This window comes from Rhincodon typus, chromosome 20 (assembly GCF_021869965.1).
Source record: "Rhincodon typus isolate 14 chromosome 20, sRhiTyp1.1, whole genome shotgun sequence".
NCBI lineage: Eukaryota > Metazoa > Chordata > Chondrichthyes > Orectolobiformes > Rhincodontidae > Rhincodon > Rhincodon typus.
Window position 1 is genome coordinate 14585760 of NC_063351.1, and position 21702 is coordinate 14607461.

Genomic DNA, 21702 nt, shown 5'->3' on the forward strand with positions numbered 1-21702 from the left:
CCTTCTCAGATGCTGCCAGACCTGCTGAGCTTTTCCAGCAACTTTGTTTTTGTCCCTGATTCACAGCATCCGCAGTTCTTTTGGTTTTTATTTAGGTTTGAAGGGATATGGCCAAGCACAGGTAGTTGGGACTAGCTTAATTCCAGAACATGGTCGGCACAGACTGGTTGGTGTAAAGGGTCCATGCTGAATGATTATGACCAGTGGAATGATTAAATAATTGAAGGGTCAAAGGATGTGGTAACTGGGCAAATACAGCTGCAAAAATCTGCCAAAAGGTGGTATGACTGGCAGAATGATGAATAGCAACTGCCTGAAATTAGAAAAAAAGAGAAAAACGAGAGCAATAAATCAAAGCCAAAGAAACTTGAAATATAACAGAGCTAGTGATTACGATCTGAAAAACAGATCAATGAGAAAAATAGAGCAGTTGGTCATTAAGCCCAATCAGTTTTTCTCTCTCCGTAGAGGTGAGCAGGCCTTTTGCGTTTCTCCAGCACCTTCTACTTTAATTCAAGTTCCACTTCTCCCAGGTAAATGCGACACAATTATCAGGCACTTCCCAGACAGCATCACACTTCATTCGTAACCAGGCCCCCAGTAGGGGTACAGAGGGAAAAGGGACAATCACAGCGTTGGAGGGACAGGAGTGCGGAGAGTCGGGAGAAGGAAGAAAAAGATGGAGGGTGCAGAGTGATCAAGGGAGTGTCAAAGGGTTATGACTGGGGTTTTCGGGGTGGGGGTGAGGAGTAGGGAGAGAGACTCAGAAGGCCGAGCGACAGTGAAAGTTGAGGGGGGTGGGGGGAAGACGGGAGGGAGAGACAGACAGACAGACAGAGGACAAGTGGGTAGTGTGGGGGGATTTGGAAGGTCAAAAAAAGAAGAACTTCAGGAGAATAGTATGGCAAATTAGGAGGGTCAAATGGGGGTCAGAGGAACACAGACTTAAAAAGTGGCCCACAACAATAGTTCGAAGGGTGATGTAGTCGGTAGGCCATAGAGGTGGTTTGGGGGGCAGGAATCACAAGAGTTGGAAATGTTGGGAAGTCAAGGGATTCCATTGTATGGCTAGGGGAGGCAATAGTCGGGCACTGCCATCGCTGGTCTAGTAAATCGAGGACAATTATTCGAATTTAATTTCAATTTTCTTCGTGAATTCAAAGAGTCAATGATGAACAGGAAACCATTGTCAATTATCATAAAATCCATTTGGTTCACTAATGCCATTCAGAGAAGGATTTTTGCAACAATTATCTGGCATGGCCTACATGAATCCAGACTCTCAATGTGATTGATTCTCAACTACCCTCCATAATGGCCCTAGAGAGTATATCAATTGTATCCACCACTAAAAAAGAAAACAGAAAAAAGGTGAACAAACCAAATTGATCACCTGGCATCGAAAACAACAGTGTCAAAGACAGCCTTGTCTGACCCTGCAAAGTCCTCCTTATTAGCATCTCAGGGCTAGTGCCAGAATTGGCAGAGCCATCTCAGTCTAGTCAAGCAACAGCCTGACACAGTCAGTCATACTCAGAATCATACCTTACAAATGTGCCAGACATCACCATTCCTGGTTATGTCTTGTCCCACCAGAAGGGCAAACACAGTAGTGGTGGCAGCAGTGTCATACAGTCAGCAGGGAGTTGCTGTGGGAGCCTTCAACATTGAACGTGGACCTCATGAATTCTCATGGCATCAGGTCAAACATGGAAAAAGACAACTGATGGACACGTGCTATACCCCACACACCCATCCCATTGGGTGAAGAAATCAGTACTGCTCCATATTGAAGAATACTTGGAAGAAGCACTGAGGGTGGAAAAATGCAAGATGGAAGGGGGATTTCGTTTACAAGATGCATTGCGCAATTCATCTAGGCTTAGACAACGCCTTCCAAACCCATGACCACTTCCATCTTGACGATTTATGACAACAGATGCATGGGAACACCAGGACCTACAATATTTCCTCCAAATCACTCAGCATTCCGAGTTGGAAATATTACTTCAGCGTCATTGGATTAAAATCCAGCAACTCCCTCCACAACAGCATTGTGGGTTTATCTACAGATGTAGAGTGTCAGTTCAAGGCAGCAGCTTACCACTACTTTCGAGGGCTACTAGAGATGGGCAACAAATGCTAGTCTAGCCAGTGATGCCTACATCCTAGGAATATTCCTTTCATCTAAAGAGGAGGAAGGAAGAAAACCCAGGTATTAGAACTGTTTTTGTGTCCACTTAACATTCCTTGGCTAACTATCCTGGTAAGTGAGTGGGGACCCTCTTGAAGTCTACAACTCTGAGTCAGAGTTGGGGAATTTCCAGACTTCCCACTCACTTACCTGGATAGTTAACCAGGTAATGAAGTGTACAATTCTGACTCAGTTGGAGAATTCTACAGGTTAAATGCCTATTGGAAATTTAAACTTCCGGGATAATTCCCATGTAATTACTGCAACAGATGATCCCAAAGTACATCTTTGGACATAACATCAGGTCTCTGACTATTCAGACGCTGGAAAATTAGAGAGTGATGATGATTGCAGTGCAGCAAAAAGCACAAATACAAGAGGAACAGGTAAAGTTGTCCTGTATGAAATATACAGGGCTATCTCCAATGTACAAACTACATAGTATCAGCGTGGCACCATGCAGGAGTCCACAAAATATTCCTTAATTCAGTATTCCAAAATTAAAAAAAAAAGAGCATTGATAGACATGTGATTTTTCCCGATAAAGCCAATAACCAAGACTCTGTCTGGTGTCTCCCACAGATACAGAACGCCGAATGATAGTATTAGGAAAACAGAAGGTAGTGAATTCTCTGCCTCCTTGACAAAATTGATCTGTCTCTTAACAGCTGGAAATGGATGATGATCTGGCCATCCATCTTATGGCCAAGCTAGCTACCATTTATCCAACATTAAGAACAGTTATATTTCAACACAACTTGATTGGTTATAAAGCATTTGGCGGAATGCTGAAACCATGAAAGCGATGTACAAACATAAAATCTTCCTTTAAAAATGAAAGATCAGAGTTTAGGATATGCCTAAATAAACCAGCAACTAGTGTTGTCTGAGCATTAAATAAAAAAATTTTAAAAATTGCTTTTGAGAGGGTCTGAATTCAAAGAATTAGATGATCAAAAAAAGGCAGAAAGAAACTGAAGTTTAAATGATGTTATTAGAAAGATGCTTGAAGGTTTTCATAATGAGGGATAACATTAAAGACAGACACTTTTACAGTTATACCAAATAAAAAACGTTCTCTGGAAAAAGCAGTTGTCTCCAAAAAGAAGTTCCTTCCAACAATTGACATGCCTCAATATTTTGCGTAGTGTACTCCAGCCACTAAGAGGGCAGAATGGAAGTGAAAGACAGAATTCTATGTAGTGGAAGATGGTGAAATATGGATAGTATTTTGTTATTACTGAGATCCTGCTCACTCTCCAGCTTCATGCAATGCTTACCATCCAGAATCACAGGAAACAAAAAGGGCAGGTAACCATGCCTAACCTGGACAAACCTCAGTAGATCCACACCACTGGTCCTGCCTCAGTCAGGCAGTCTAAAGATCTGGAGCATGAACTGACTTGAAGCCAGATATGGAGGAGTAGCCCCTAGGCAACAGGAGGAACAGAACATTTACCTTCAAGCTCCCTGACATGGCGACCTGCAACCACAATAACCTGAGCCTGTCTGATCACAAACATTATGATCCCTTAAGAATACATGAGCATACAACGCTGACAAAATAATCTCAAATGATCAAAGAGTCTAAACAAAGCCAGTTGTGCCAGTAAATATGAACATTAATATAATGAGAAAAATATACAAAGCAGCGATGATCAAAGCATGTTGAGAACAAACGGAACAGCCACAAGAAAGTTTTCCAATGACAATACTGCAGCTGAGCTTTGGGCATGTGGCCCATACCACAACAAACTACCAGATTTCCCAATACTATCCAACCGTCCTCACTTCAGTGAATCCTATTAAGATATTTTCTTCAGCCTGATTATGCCAGCTCTAATTAAGGCTCACAGCTGAAATGCCATCCTCCGTTCCTTTCATGTGTTTTTTTTAATTTCAGATTGACAGACCTTTATCATAGATAAACAGCTCTCATTAACAATTTACCCCCAAGTTTTATCCTGCAGCAGTATTACGCAGAACATAAGCCAGCAACAAGGTTGATGCAACAAAACTTCAAGAATTAGTTGACAATTGGTTTCAAATTATGGGCAATTCTCATTCCTCAATGTCATTTATCTTGTACGGCTCACTTCAAATTTTATGAAATATATTCAGTAGTACTCAAAAAGTCCTATTGTCAAAAGCACAAGAATAGACAACATGGGAGATGGCACAGTGGACTAAGCGGGATTACATTAACTTGAAGCTTAATCCCAAAGTGAGGGCGAGAGACCTTCTTCACTGACACTACACATGACTAGGGCAGGATAGTGTGGTGTAAAGTTCAGCAAATAGGAGCGTTTGAGAGAACAGCAAAGAGCAACAAGAGTCAAGATTCAGTCAAAGGCTGGAGATTCACTGCAATCATCCATAATCAAGTGATGGATGGTAAGGATCTTAATTATTAAGTCCATATGGGTTTCTTCTGACTATCCCAGCATCACAGATACCAGACTTTGGGTTAAATGACTCACTCCACGCAATATTAAGTAACAGCTGAAGCAGTGAACACAGCAAAAGCTAAGGGCTCCAAATCAGCCTCATCTTGCACCTGAATACTTGCGCTCAATGCCAAGCTGCTGTAGTACAGCTACACCACAGGTATCTACTTGTGTGTAGAAAATTGTCTGGTCTTTCTGTCCACAAAAAGACTAGGCCATTACCCAACCCACCTGATTCAGAGTATAAATATGATGTGGCAAAGTAATGGAAGAAATGTCATGAACACTGCAACCAAGCGGCACTTGCTTCGCAATAAACTGAGCAGTGAGCAGGTCAAGTTCCACTAGGGTCCCTCTATTCCTGATCTCATTACAAGCCTAGTCATGGGCAAAAGAGCAAATGGCAGAAATAAGGAGTGAGTGAATGACTGCTCTTGATATCAACGCCAGATTTGACTGAAGGTGGTAGCAAGGAGCCCTGACAAAACTAGAATCAAATTAAGTAAGAGCAAAGAACTATTTTCTGGCTAGAGGCATACTTAACACAAAGATAACCAAGGCTGTTGAGAGGCAGTCATCTCTGCCCCAGGACGACATCGCATATGCTGTTCAAGATACTGTCAGTTGCTTCATCAATAACCTTCTTCTCCCAAAAAGGTCAGAGGGAGGGATAGTGACAACATTCAGCACCATTCACAAATGCTCAGCTGGTCAGTCAGTTGGAGTCTATGTGCAGAAAGATCCAGTTAACACCAAAGCTTGGAGTGGTATGTGGCAAGTAACATTCATGCTACACAAGTGCCAAATAATGATGGCTAATCTACCCATCTCCATTCAATGGCATTACCAATGCTGAACATGCCATTAACATCATAGCATCATGACCAAACTAGGCATATCCAAACAATGGCCCATGAATCATCAATTTCTAATGTTCATTTCACCCCCTTTTTTTAGCTTGGGTGCTCCAAATTAAAGACAGCCAGCAAAGAAGCTTTAGTCATAAACAAAGAGAATAAAAATGTTAGTTTCTTACACGACTATTGGAAGTTACAAAGTAATAACAGTGAATATCGTTGTCAGCTAAAATGCTAAGATTAAAAAGGAAACAAGGACAAAGTTACTTAGAAGTTAAGAAAGATCAGTTGGTTATCATTGCAGGTTTGAAGATTTCAGTTTAAAGGTGAAGGGTTGGCAGCTGCTGAACTCGATCATTAAATAGTTTGAAATTTCTTCCAAAGGTGGATTAAGCAGAGCAGATTTTGGGAAGGTAAAGGTCTCTTCATTTTGCTTTTATGGCATGACAGCTTAGGATCTTTGTTGGCCTGGGTCCATACAGGAGTCCGTGTCTATTTTGCCTCTCTCCATCCCCTTGAAGGAAGCTCCTCTGTTTCTGCTGGTGTCTAATTAAATGTAGACAAAATGGGGGGTTGTGTCAGCACAACTTTTCACAACTAAAGCAGAAAGACCACTTTGTTAACTCTGATTATTGCCTTTGCTTGGTGGGAAAATGATTAATGCTGGAATTCCCGGTGATGTCCTTCTACTCTCTCCTGCTTTCCAAGAGGCTTTGAATTCTCACACTTTTGAAAGAAACCATTGGGTTTTCCTAGGGTAAATCAAATTTAAAATGTCTCTGTGAATTAGGTGTAGATAACACAGCAACTTGTTTCTTTCTTCATGGCAGTAAATCAACCAGAGAAGCCATGCGACTTCTGGAAGTCATCTTGCAATATCTATGTCCATTTTGAAAAGAGATTAGCTTTCTGTACAAAACACTTAGAACATTCTAAATATATACCAGTCGTATGCTCATGTTAATGTTGACCAAAAACTGAACTGTAACAGCAATATACATACTGCTGCTGTAAGAGCAAGTCAGAAACTTAACTCTGCAGCTGAATAATTCATCTCCTAACTCCCCAAAGTCTGTCCAAAACATACAAGGCACAAAATCAGAAGTGTGATGGAATACTTTCCACTTGCTTTGATAGATGCAGTTCCAAAACTTACGAAACTTAATGCCATCCAGGAAAAAAAAAGCATTTATGATTGGCACATCACCCACCACCTTAAAAAGTTCACACCCTCCACCATCGACTGCAACGTTTATCATCTACAAGATGTACAAACTACTCAAAAGAGCCATTGACAGCACCAAACTTACAATCTCTGCTTCCGTGAAGGAGGAGGACAGAAGAACTTGCAGATTCCCCTCCAAAGCCATACACCATCCTTACGTGGAACTGTCCTTTCAATGTTGTTGGGTCAAAAAAGTTAGAATCCTCCTCTAAACAGTGCTATAAGTGTCCATAAACCAAATGGACCATTTGCCTTTGCAGAGGGGGTTCAACACTTTCTCAAGGGTAATTAAGGCAAGGCAATCAATTTTAGCCTTAGCAAAGAAAATTTCTTTAAATATAATGGTTCCGTAAGAGGTAGAGGGGCACTATGGTGAAGAATTTGGGGACAGATAGGGCTGATGTTCAAGTCAACGATGAAGGCAGGGAAATAGACAGGTAGTGGTGTTGTGAATTGTTGGGGGAAGGAAATTGAAGTAAGTAAGTGAAGGCAGAGTACACAAAGGAAGAAATAAAAGAGCATACTGACTGGTTGGAAGGGAAATGTCTCAATAATTGATGGGAGCAAAAGTTAAAGTACTGGTTCAGGTCCTGAGCTGCAGCCAAAATATACACTTGCAATGGTTCAAGCATGTGTTGTGTTTGTGTGTTTCGATTTTACTTTTCTGAATTCCTTTCTGAACAATTGCTGGTCTAATGGTGACAACTTGTCCAGGGATGCAGTTCAACGTTTACCTTTAACCCAGAACCCAAGCTTTTTCACCTACTTACATGTTTTCTGCAGAGACACTGTGGCTAATTGTAGCCAAAAGAAACATTCGGCTCTCAAGTGGTATTCAACCACTGTCTTTCTGGTTTGATGAAAACAGAAACTACTGGAAAGAGTCAGTAAGTAAGGGGTCAGTTAGCTGCATTGGCTGGATGCTAGCATATGGCTCATAACAGCAGAGCAGAGTGTGGGCTCAATTTCTGTTATGGCAGAGGTAAACTCAAGGACTGCCTCCTCGCTTGCCCCAAATTTCTGGAATGCGGTGCTCGTGTATTAAAACCAGTTGTCATTGTCCAATAGCGAGAGATGCCTATGGTCCTATGAGAACCATGGCTACATACTTGCCTATCTACACAGCAGGTAAAGTTGCAACTATGCACAAAAACAGAGCAAAAGGTCATTGACTTGGTACATTCAGGAGATTAAATCTCACCCACGGAGGTGAGAATGAGTTGGGGAAAGCAAACAAAATTTAGGATTTTTGATTGCAAGTTTATTTTGCAGTCTCACTCTAACCCCTTGCTATTTTGATGGTTACATTTCTTGGGATTTGGTTTGATAGCTGGGGCTATAATGAATACTTGACTGAATTTTAAATGGTTTAGAACCAGTGTTGCCATTAATTTGTAGATCTTTAACTTTTTCTAAAAACTGCCTTTGATAATCTAAGTGTATGTGTTTGCTTTTGTAACAAATTGAGCACATTTTGTGGATTATTAATATGAGTTTTCTCCCCCAACATCAAGTGCCATGGAATGCAGCACTCTTCATAGAATCCCTACAGTGAGGAAGCAGGCCATTCGACCCATCAAGTCCACATCACCCCACTGAACAGCATCCCACCCAGACTTACCCCCCTACCTCCCCACCTCCCACTAACCTATCCCTCTAACCCTACTTTTCCCATAGCTAATCCACCTAGGCTCCACATCCCTATACACCTAAGGCAATTTAGTACGGCCAATCCACCTACCCTGCTCATCTTTGGACTGTGGGAGGAAACCTACGCATACACTGAAAGAATGTGCAAACTCTACACAGACAGTCGCCCAAGGCTGGATTCGAACCCAGGTCCCTGGCAGCAGTGCTAACCACTGTACCGCTCCTAACAGGATTTTAATTTTCATTTTAAAAAATATCCTGATGTCTGTCTATAATGGATAGTGGTTGAATAGCTCTGCAGGATACAGGAAGGACATTGAGGCGGAATGAGGTGTACGAAGGAGCAGAAATGGGGCAAAGGCATGGACAATATAAAAAGGCATGGATGGGGAGGGTGAGGGAGTGAGGGGTTAAGGTCGGGGACAAGAGAATTATGTTAAAGAGCTGGATCAGTATCCCAGTGAACAAAGGCAGGCACTTGCATTCCTTCAATGCAGTTTTGGGAGTTTGAAAACCTGAATGCTGCCTGCCCACATCACCAGGGGACAAACCTACGCTGGGAATAGGTAGAGGTGATGGGCTCACGTTTGCAAACTCAGGAAATAGCCCCACTCCTATTTCCCAGACAATAGACCCAGCTGACTAACTCTGCTCTTTTCTCCATAGCTCCCAGTGTGACCTGATGGCTATTTCCAGCACTTTTCATTTGTCCCCCCCTCAGACGCCCAGCATCCACACCATTTTGCTTCTGTCTTCCTGGTTTACAAGGTCTAGAGCCACCTAACAGTCCAGGTTTCGATCCAGAGAGCCAGCGAGGATCTTGGGTACCTGTCCTTGATTTGAAATCAGCAGTTTATCATTTTTAGTGAGTCCAGCAATTTTTGTTTTGCCAAAAAGTAGTAGATGGTCTTGTCACTGAAAAAAAAATTACACAACATGGCCTGGGCAATGTTTCATTCTAGACAAAGCAGCCACATTACTTCAGACACACACTACTCCATTCCAAGATTCAGCACTCCAGCATATGGTAATGCAACCATTCCAGCAGGTATTTTGAGACAATAATGTGCTCCAAAATAGCAAGCCTCCAGGTTAACCTCCAGCTCAGTGGTTTCTATTAATCCCTTAAAGCAAGGCTGCAATAGTCATCAAAATAGAACGCTCTTGGAAAGTCTACACTTACATGCCACATCATCAGGTTTTATTTTGCTTTGGCTACTAACCCCACCTAGACCATGAGGACTGCAGTGATTTAAGGCCTGATCACCACCTTCTCAAAAAAAGCCAATAAATATTTACCTGCTCTGTGGCATCTACATCCCACAAAAGAACTTGAAAGAGAACTCAGATTCCACAAACTACATCGTGTCAGAGAGTGTACATTGGTTGTACCCAGCAACAGAAACCCTCCACCCAAACCTATACCAGTCAGTGGGCTCAGCTAAAGGTCACTATTTGCACAAGGCAGAACAATTCATGTGCCATTTTGCTCAAGTTTGGCATCTTCCCTACCTATTATCCCTGGAATCCAGCAGCGCATGCTCCTCCCAACACTAACACTTCCCCAAACAAGGTACATGCAAAGAATATATATTTTTTCTTAAAAAAAGTTAGCTCATCTTAAAACATTTTTTTGTAGGAGGCCACACCTGACTTCACCTGGCCAGTATTGAACATGCACACTCCAATGAAGTTGAGCAGTATTTGCCCTCAATGAGGGCTCTTGGTAAGTGCACAATCAGGAGTGTGACAATCCCCAAACAACAAGCTTCATCCAACCCTTCAAAAACCTGGTGACTTACAAGTCTCTTCAGAAATGGCAGAAACTCATTACAGCATCATATTTTCATTTTTGGGGGCAGGGATGCCTCTGCCATAGCTTCAGAGACAGCAAAACATGGAGGAATTTCAAGATCAAGAATATTGGGAGAGAGAAAAGGGGCATCCAGCCTCCTCAAAAAGGACCATTCACATTCAGCCTCAGATTGTTCCTATTTAAATTCATCCCAAAGTGAGGCACGGGGAGTAACCACAGCATCAGAACAGGCAGGCCCACTCTGCAGGAATATACTCAGCAACACAACCAAAGCCCATGGAAAACTCAGGCAAAGCATCTATTGTCTGGTAGCTCTTGGGAAGGGGATGGAGTGGGGTGGGCGAGGGTGAAAGCAAGTGGTATGAGGTCACGTAGCCAGTGGCAACACAAATCATCGAGAGTACTCCAGCTCTCCCAGGCTCCACATTCAGCCACAGTACACTTAGAAGTTACTTAGGACACATGTAGACTTGGTGAACTTGAAAATAGTTGGCTCTAGGCCCTGCCACATCAGGGCAATTTCAGGGAAGGATATTAAATGAAAAAAAAAAGGCATCAGGCTTTTCCACTTGGAGACCCTCCAGCCTCAAGGACTCAACACGGAGTTCAATAACTTTAGAGCCTCATTCCATCTCTGCCGTCTTTTCCCATCCCCACGCCCAGTCCTGTTATGACAAGGATTGCTTTTAGCACACAGTCACCTATTCTCCCATACTCACAGGCCCACTATCATATTAAATGGGTTGTATTCAGTATCGCCACCCAACTTCTCCTACTCTTAGCCTCTTATCACTTATTTAACTTGTGTACTGGTGCACAATCCAGGAAGAAGGGTCCTGACCCGAAACATCAACTTTCCTGCTCCTTTGATACTGCCTGGCCTGCTGTGTTCCTCCAGCTCCACTCTTACAATCCATAATCACCCTGTTTACCTTCACTCTCGCTCCTTCCCCCAACCTTGGCTTCAGGAAAAATTGCTATTCTGAGGAAGACAGTGACTAGATTCAAAATATTGGCTCTGCTTTCTTCCAATAGATGTTGCCAGACTTGCTGAGCTTCTCCAGCAACTTCTGTTTACTTTCTGCTTCAGGCAACAGGTTTGCTACCTGCACAAAAAAAACCTACACCAGGCAGGAGTCCTAGACCCCTATACTTCAATGTGGTGAGCAGCTTGTATGTTTAAGCAAAGTGTCCAAACACACTCCATCATACTGGATAAGTACGGTCCCCATTTTACACTAACAGATCTTTAAACTATTGTTTCCAAGTCCACGACTTTAGACACACAAGCCAAGACCAACACCGAACAAAACCAGCAAGCCCAAGCCAAGGCTGAATAACATGTATGACAAGTTTAGCATCTAGGTCAGAATGACACTCAAATAGCAAATAAACAAGCCCAGGCCAACACAATGCAAAATGTAACACCTCATATCCCAGTTACACTGTTCTCAAATTGGATTAAAAAATTGAAGCCATCGATTTACAGCCAAACTTCCACACAGTTCCGGTTTTTAACCAGATTGTACAAATCCACAAATTAATAAGACATGGGACATAATGATTCCAGAGGTAACTGCCACACAAAACATATCCACCTTTATCAATCTTTTAAAAAGTATAAATTTACACACATTGTTGTGCTCAGGCTGTACCTCACTTAAAGAAGTCCCAGATTACACAATCTCAGAATCAAACCTTAAACTGAAGGGCAAAAATCAGCACCACATTATGACAATAATCTTATTACGCCTCTGGACTTTTAATGCAAGTTCAAGTCAGAGCTGTACAGCACGGAAACAGACCCTTCGGTCCGACTCATCCATGCCAACAAGATATCCTAAATTAATCTAATCCCATTTGCCAGCATTTGGCCCATATCCCTTTAAACCCTTCCTATTCATGTGGCCATCCAGATGCCTTTTAAATGTTGTAATTGTACCAGCCTCCACAACTTCCTCTGGCAGCTCATTCACACACCATCCTCTGCATGAAAAGGTTGCCACTCAGGCTCCTTTAAAATCTTTCTCCTCTCACCTTGAAACTATGCCCTCTGGTTTTAGACTCTCCTACCCTGGGGAAAAGACCTTGGCACCTCATCCTATTTGTGCCCCTCACGACTTTAGAAACCTCTATAAAGGTCACCCTTCAGTCTCTGATGCTCCAGGGAAAATAGCCCCTATCTATTCAGCATCTCACTCTAGCTCAAACCTTCCAACCCCGGCAACAGTCTCAAATCTTTTCTGCACCCTTTCAATTTTAACATCTTTGCATAGCAGGGTGACCAGAATTGAACAAACAGTCTTCCAAAAGTTGCCTAACCAATGTCCTGTACAGTTGCAACATGACATCCCAACTCCTATACTCAACACATTGACCAAAAGACAAGTGTACCAAACGCCTTCTTCACTACCCTACTCCACCTTCAAGGAACTACGATCCTACATCCCAAGGTGTCTGATCAGCAACACTACCCAGGACCTTACCATTAAGTGTCTAAATCCTGCACTGATCTGCCTTACCAAAATGCGAAACCTCGCATTTATCTAAATTAAACTCCACCTGCCACTTCTCAGCCCATCAACCCATCTGATCAAGGTCCCTTTGTACTCCAAGGTAACCTTCATTGTCCACTACACCAATTTTGTTGTCTTCTGCAAACTTACTAACCATACCTCCTATATTCACATCCAAATCATTTACCTAAAATGACAACAACCAGTGGACTCAGCATTGATCCTTATGGCACACCACTGGTCACGGGCCTCATCTGAAAAATCAACCCTCCACCATCACCCTGGCTCCGACCTTCAAGCCAACTGGGTATCCAATTGGCTAGCTCTCATTAGATTCCACGTGATCTAGCCTTGCTAACCAGTCTACCATGCGGAACCTTGTCAAACGCCTTGCTGAAGTCCATATAGTCAACATCGACCACTCTGCCTTCAATATTCTGTCACTTCTTCAAATAACTCAAATCAAGCTAGTGAGACAAGATTCCCTGTGCACACAGCCATGTTGATTATCCCTAATCAGTCCTTGCTTCACCAAATACATGCAGATCCTGTCCTTCAGAATCCCCTCCAATAACTTACCCATCACTGATGTCAGGCTCTCTAGTCTATAGTTCACCTTTCTTAAATAATGCCACATTAGCCAACCTCCAGTTTTCCAGCACCTCACCCGTGGCTATCAGTGACACAAGTATCTCAGAAAGAGAGGCCCAGCAAACTTCTCTAGCTTCTCAAAGTTTTGGGATGCACCTGATCAGTTCCCAAGGATTTATACAGCTTTGTGTTTTAAGAAGTCCAGCATCTCCTCCTCTGTATCATGAATACTAAGATTTCATTGTTTATTTCCCCCAAGTTCTCTAGCTTCCATTTGCTGCTCCACGGTCTCAAAATACTCGATTCTATTGGTTAAACTATGTTAACCCCTTTTCAACAAGGAAAAGCCAAAATTAAGTCTGGATTTTAATTCTAGTCAGTAGTTCAGCTCATCTCCAAGACTTTTATACAATACCTCAAGATTAATGATGCTTCAGCTCTGTTCTAGTTGCCTTCCCAGGTTCCAAGCTAACTCTGCAGAATAATTTCTTCCACAAGACTTTGTGAAGATCACTAGATTTCTTTCAAGTTTCAACATAAGCAAGTCATCCAGTTTCTTTCCCCATAACTTTCAAACCGAGATGGAGTTTCATCCACATTTCAGTGTGAGAAAAAGCATTAGCGTTTCCTCTGCTTAAATGCAGGCCTGACTGCTATTTACCTCCTGTAGCTCTCCCAACAATGAACTGCAAACTACACAAGAACCAATCTGCAGTTAACTAATCGTCACAAAATTCACTGAGTAAAACAATCTACCTTCATAAAACATAGCATATTTGTTAATTATAACTAGATTAGCACTATATCCACAAGCATCCACTCCCTCCACCAGCGAGTACTATCTACAAGATGCATTGCAGAAATTCGAAGATCCTCATATAGGACCTTCTAAACCAATGACCACTTCCATCTAGAAGAACAAAGGCAGCAGATACACAAGAACACCATCACCTGCAAGTTCCCCTCCAAGCCACTCACAATCCTGACTTGGAAATATATCACGGTTCTTTCACTGCTGCTCATTTAAAATCCTGGAATGCCCTCCCTAATAGCATTGTGGGTCAACCCACAGCAGGTGGAATGCAGTGGTTCCAGAAGGCAGCTCACCACCACCTTCTCAAGGGCAGCTAGAGACAGGCAATAAATACTGGCCAGCTAATGACACCCATGACCCACACGTGATTTTAAAAAGCATCAGGCCATAAATCCTCAAACAGAAAGGCAAACAAATTTTACTTGGTTATTCATATGCATTACAGAATCAGAAAGTAGCACTCAAAGTTTGACACTTTCTTCTGACTCTATGGGCCCCCATGAAAAAACACCCACGTCATTGAAACTTCATTCCTAATTTAAAATCCTTCACTAGAATAATTGTGGACATCATGGCTCTAGTTTTAAAAGATACGTCAGCCAATGTTTCAGTGTTTATACCTCTCTCTTTGACCTTTAAGATAAAAAAAACTTAAAAACTAAGTGAAATTAAATTCAAGCCTGTTTGAACTGCATTAATATCTGTTGTATTCAATGAGTTTCTCAACAAAATGTCCTTGTTTATCTACATTCAAGCAGCTTTAATTGCTAAAGTTAAACAGTTCTAGTCTAAAACAGAATGAATTAAGAACTAGATAATCACAATACAATGCAAAAAGGATGATTAATGGTTGATAGATTTGTTTTTGTAACTGGAGGCTTTTTTGTGACGTTTTAAAGTACGCCTTATTTCTTTGTGGTATATATAATCAATGATTTGGACTAGAATGTAGGAGGTATGAGTAAATTTGCAGGTGATGCAAAAATTGGCCCTGGAGATGATAACAAAGAACACAATAGACTCCAAATAAATGCCAATTGATTAATTAGATGGGTGGAATTGAAGTGGAAACAGAATTCAATTGTTTATCTTACAAAGTCAAGGATAGGGGTGAGATAATGTATTTGGGGAAGGCTAACGTAATATTGCAGGATCTGAGCATTTTCATATAGTCTTCCCTGTTAGAGAGATGCACAAAGTTTTGATAATGGCTGCCTGCAGATGAGCATGTCCTAACATTCTCACATATATAGTACCGAAAGATTCTTATAAGAGGGAGAATGGAATACTTTTGCATTTCATTTGAGAAATTAAGGACTGAAGAACATAGTGACACTTTCTGCACTTTTTCCAAAGCTTCTAAAAAAAAAGTGCTTCGTGACATGGCTCATGAGACGTAAAGAATAAAATTCTGGCTCAGTTTTTGAGTAAAGGAAACCTGTGCGGAGATCACAGCTATGGAAATAGCATAAACAGATCATTGAAATCTAAAGGAATCTCTTGCAATTTGCAATGAGATTCAGGTCATATCAGCCAAGTTCACAGAAATTTAGATGCTATCATTGTCACGGTAATCATCAACTATTTTGGATGCATCTATTCGCAGTCAAAGTTCTACATCTGGGAGAAAAGTCCATCATATCCAGATGGCATTATACATCACAGGAAACATTTGCACTTCAGGTTGTGGTAAAACTCGGGTCACAGCTACGTTGCGAGTTTGAACCTAGTTTCCAAGTCTGAAAATCCTTGAATACACATGGTAGATGTCAAAATAATTGGATTTTATAGAGAAGGAAGATCATGAGCTGTACTCAAAGAACAGGAAATATAGCTTGCAGAAAATTAGAGAGAGTAACAGGAAGAAATTTCTAGGCTCCACAAAAAAAATGAGTTGGTGATTCACAATTTACTTTTAAATCATTGATATAGCTGCAACGTGTCTGTTATCTCTGAACAAGAGTATAAGTAGTCCCCAAATCACAACTCCACTCCCCAAACTAGTGGAGATCTCACGAGCATGCCAATAGGAGTATTCCAATGTTAGGTGAAGTGAGGTGTTACAGCAGATATGATGAAGCATCATATTAAATGTCAGTGACGATGGGAGGAGGGAACAAGGTCTCCAATCATGAGAAGGAATTGGCTTAAGATACAATTGAACTGGGCTGAGTTATTTACAATAGTGATCAGTGAGACTACATCTGACACTGAGGAAGTGTGCTAAGAAACCTTTGAGAAAGGAGGGTCACATGACAATATTAGCCATTAGTATTAACTATAAAAAGCATGCAGTTGCTGGGAAAGTGACCACCTGCAAGTTCCCCTCCAAGCCCCACACCATCCTGACTTGGAAAGACATCAGCATTCCTTCAATGTTACTGGGTCAAAATACTAGAATTCTCTTAATAGTACTGTGAATATGCCTATCCCCAAAGACACTAGCAGTTCAAGAAAGCAGCTGACCAGCACCTTCTCAAAGGCAATTAAGGATGGATTGTAAATGTTGGTGTTACCAGCTACATTCACATCTTATGACAAAGAGGGAAATATAATCCAACCAGTTAGATTTTCAGATATGGTTTATGTTGATCTAGTCATGGTGTTGAAACTGGGTGTGTTTCATTTTACAATTTAAATATGATTTTTTTGTGGGAAGGAAATGAAGTATAATTGTTATGTTGCTCACTCTTGTGCAGGTACAAATAAAATTGTTCATTAATGGCTGCCTGTGGTTGAGTACTTGTTAGGCGAACTGAGTGAAATACACAACAGCTAACAAAACAAGGGGACCGATAGAGAAACAGAGGGCTTATGAGTGCATGTCCACAAATTCCTTAAACTTGGCTGGACAGGTAAGTAAAGTGGTCAGGAAGGCATAGGGATGTGTACATCCATATTAGCTACAGTGTGGAATATAAAAGCAGGGAGGTTCTGCTAAACCTATACAAAACACTGGAATTCTACATGAAATTCTGGACACTGCATTATAGGAACAACGAGGCTGTGCTAGGATGGGATACAGAGGAAATTTGCAAGGATATCGTTTGGACTACAGAATTTCAGTTAGGAGGAAAAGGTTAGAAACACTAGGATTGGAGTGTATTGAAGTATATAAAGTTATGTAAAGGCATCTAGACAGAGGTGCTTAAAGGTATGTTCCATAAAACGGAACAGAGACTTGGAATCCTTTTTAAACCTCTTACCTGAAATTTTTTTCTTCTACCCAGAGGCTAGTGGGGATGTGGATCTGGAAAGGTTCATACAGGCAGAAACCCTCAACCTATAAAAAAATGTACTTAGATATCCAAGGCCCAAAGCTTTGTGTTAAAGTGAAATTTGCTCACGTAGATGGATTCACAATAAGAGAGCTCTTGAAAAGTGTAGCATAAGCTACCAAACAAACATTCAGCAAGACTTCAACACATGGCCCAACCTTAACCCAGGCTGACAGTCTGTGCCAATTTTCACTAACCACAGCATACAAGCCAAGCTGAAGACCAGAACCCACAAACTAAAAAAGTTCCCAGAGAATAGTATTTCCGTCAACATTTGAGCAATGGATCTGAGCCCGAACAAATGTTGCATTAAATGATGCGTCTTTAATGGTGCTTTAAAAGCCATGCATTAGTTACAAGATTTCTTTTAAATTAATGATTCAAACAATTATCCTTGTACAGCCTTCAAAAGACATTTATTAATGGCCTTTTCTCTCCATATGTGGGACAGTCAAGCAGCAATAATATATCTTGGATGTAGATATATGATGTTAAAAGCTGCAGGTCACTGATAAGTGACAAAAAAAGGCCAAATTAGCCGCTCCTAACTAGTGTCTAAGACATCGTTCTTCAAAAATTCACACTACTACGGAATATGAAAGGATGTGAAGAATACCAGCTTATCCACATGGCCAGACGCCCATTCTTCCCCACCTACTAGAAATGCTCATTTCTTTTAAATAAGAGGCAGTAAACAGACAAGCAAATGAAATATTTAAGTAAGTTCCATTACTACCAGGATTGAGATTTATTTGCAATATTGTTTTTTTTTCATACAGCAAGTCATGAAATCCTGTTTCTCTTTAAGATGGAAATTTAGTTTACAGCCCAGCGAAGATGTTCACCTCAATCCCTAACCACCACAGATCAATGCAATGGTGTCAATGGAGGTCAGTAACTAACAACAGTGTGGAATAGTTTGAAAGCTGTTGTAACTGCAGAGACAGATAGATACCCAATTTCTGAGAGGGCTTAAAACAATTGCACGTGACAAATTTGGAGGCATTAGCGACAGTGCTGCCTCCAACTTTACATTTCAGGCTCCAATTACGCTGCATCATTGCTAGCCCTTGCCATTAGAATGGTAGTCACATTTGCTAAACTGGCTAGCTATTTGTAGAGGAACAAACCCTCCAAATTAACAACCAAATTATGACAGAAACTTGAGAGCAGTGACTAAAACTTTTATAAACTCTAAGGAAAATTGAAAACTTTATCACAATGTCAGAATACAACACGAGACCATTCAGGCTAATGTGCATACCCTTTCATTAAAAAGGACTTTCTGATAAATTCCATTCATGACCCCACAAATATTTCTTTTCCGATTACAGATCCAGTTCCCTCTTGAAAGTTACTGTCGGATTTGCTTCCACCAGCCTTCGAGGGTGGGTGGTACAGATTTGAACAATTGTGTTTTGAACAAAAGTTATCACTTCTATGATTCTTGACAAATCTATCAACCTTCCAACTGTGACCGCTCATCATATGAACTCGGAAGTCACATCTTACTGGAAAAGAGCATTTATCTCTTTTTTTCCCCACACACCATTTTCGTTCCTTGCAATAACAATGACGAAAAAAGAGTAAAAACTGGGAAACTCTGGAGGTGCATATAATCATTTCCCCGCCCCCCGGGCCATCCGCTTTAACAACTCATTGCTGCAATCACACTCCAATCAATTGATTATAAAACTGATAGTATAAGATAAGCCAATTAAGTGCAGCGCACACAACACTTAAAGGAGAACCACCTTTATTAAAAGCATTTTTAAAAATTAAATTGTCACTTGAGAAAGAAGACAAATTAGTGAGATTTGTACTACTTCCTCCCACAAGGGCAAGTGGCAGAGCGGTGTGTTTACATCTTGTGCTGCATGTTTGTAGGAACAGAAGCGCCTGCTTAGCCAGTGCCCCTTTTACAATGAACTATGTCTCAATAAAATTTAGTGCACGATATTTAAAATCAGTAATTGGCCCAGATCTGATAAGCAAAGATACTAAATATGAAGTTACAAATATCCGATGCACAAAAGCCCTCAGCAGGAACGGAAATTCTTTTGGATAATACTGTACAACTGGTTCTGTAGAAGTTCCACTGTTCCTCATTACTACATCCAGTTTTCTTTAGACAGCACTACAGTATCCAACATTTCCCCACCCCCTCCCCAATCTGCGCGTGTAAAAACACTGAGTTTTCCAATTCTTCTGTAGGTAACCAGATAAAATGGGCGGCGGAGGTGGGTACATTAACTACAGCAAACGCTTTTCATTACAAATACTGCAAAGTCATTCCAATTAATATTGTGGTTAGATAAGACTAGCAGGCGGAAGGTCTGCGTCTGTAGTTAAGTAGTTTATTGGCAGTTCCAGAATATAACTTTACAAGTTGCACTAACGGTTGCAAAAGGAGGCAGTGATGCTGTAGGAGAAAGAGAAGAACGCTGTCTGCAATTATAGCATTATTGGTTCCCATTAGCCGATGGTGAAATATCTGGATCACTGCAAGTCGAACTCTTAATATTTGAAGCAATTGGACCATTAGTAATGGGATGTTTAACATTGCAACCTTGCAGTTACTTGATAATTAACACTGATCAATCTATTCAATTGTTTTTGCAGTGCTCAGAAATCCTTATAATGTACATCAGCCTGGTAGGGTAGCTTTAGCGCACAATTTGACCCCCACGAATACAACAAACTAGCAACAGGTCCAGAATCTCAGTCCAAATATTAAAATCCATTTCGGGCCACTTTATTTATCCAAATCCATTCAATCTCGACTCGAATGAGCGTTTCTCCTACCTTCTAGCTGTAACCCATTTTTGACAGCGTGCAGCTGCTGTGTCCCTCTTGGACCGATTACTCTGTGCTGTCTACAGACGTTACGATGCAGGCTGAGCTGTAGCCATTGTACTGCAGTGAGTGAAAGTTCAGTGGCAGATTCCGCATGTGAAATACCAGGCTAACCTCAGATAAGCTGTGAAGCAGAGTTCCCTGGGCTGTGTCAGAACTTTGGAATGTCTGAGTTAACTCCACTTGCGAGGGGCTTTGAATCGACGCTGAATTGCCCAGAACTTATTCACATCTTATTCGCTCCCAATGCTGTGCCAGAAGTTGCACACAAGGTGCCTTTTTTACGCCCAGCTCCCCCTGTCCAGTGAAAAATGTACGATATCTCAAGAAAACAATGCTTCAATTCAACAGTCTCCTCAGCAGTACAACACTGCAACCTCTGCTCCACTCAGAGTTGCCAACTATTCTCTCCTGTTAGAAAGGCTTTTATTTTAGGGGAAAGAATTAAGGGGGGTAGCGGAGGGAGAAAACATTTCATGAATTAGCAAACAAAATCACTCAATTCCACATTTTTTTTACTGCCACTTGCAAAGAGAAATACAATTTAAATGAGCTTAGCTGTAGCCGTTTGCACAGTGTCACAGCATTAAGAAATTTCTTGCTGGATTGAGTCGGAGAATAAGATCCATCTGGCCAAACAGATCAATAAAGAGGTTAATTGCCAATTGCTTTAGAAATTAAACTCTGTAAATCTGTCCTAGGCAGAAAGATATCTGAAATTCTGCACCTGTATTTGATGCGGGTGAAGCTCTTGTTATGCAGGAGGTTTTGCAGCTCTGCTGCATCAATACCAACATTGTTTTCTGTCAGGAATGTTGTACACACTATGTTTTCATTCTGAATCCATCAAAGATAATCGCTTCAAACAAAATGTGTTGTGTCTGATCTCAGCTTTAGAATAAATTAGAACAAATAAGTAGTAATTTTCAAATGCATCAATTTTGTGGGGGAAAAAAATTGTCCAATTAGCAAAACGTTTGGTGATCATTTAGCCTTAAAAACTGAAAAGAGAAACAATGCAGAGAGCGGCAGATTTATTTAGCATTGAGAGGAGGAAACATTTCCTCAGTTAAAGGGTCGTAAACCTGTGGAAGTCTCCAGCACAGATGGCCATGGAGACCGAGTCACTGAATATATTCAAGAAAGAGAATGATTCCTTGGTTTTTTAAAGTCATCAAGGGCTAGGGGGAGAAAACAGGAATATGCCTTTGAGATATCGGGTCAGTCTTGATTATATTGAATGGTGGGCCAAGTTGCATATTAATTAATATCCCCAATAATTACCTGTTAAACCTGAAGTCTCCACACTGAAGGGAAGTATCACTTTTAAAACCATGTCATTTAAATAGATAATGAACATAATTTAGCAAAAGTTTATTTTTAACATGACAGACACATGTTTCGACACATAAAATGCCATCAGAGACTGGTGAGCTTAGAGCTAATGCATTTCCATCA

The 21702-nt window shown here is 41.1% G+C and overlaps 1 protein-coding gene across 1 annotated transcript in view; it reads right to left on the minus strand.

Moving 5' to 3' along the window:
- Positions 1-20860, minus strand: part of plce1 (phospholipase C, epsilon 1) — a 347723-nt gene extending 326863 nt beyond the window's left edge. The window contains exon 1 of the mRNA XM_048609167.1: positions 20194-20860. The gene's annotated coding sequence lies outside the window, so the exon portion shown is untranslated. The remainder of the gene's footprint in view (positions 1-20193) is intronic.
- Positions 20861-21702: the final 842 nt, after the last annotated feature.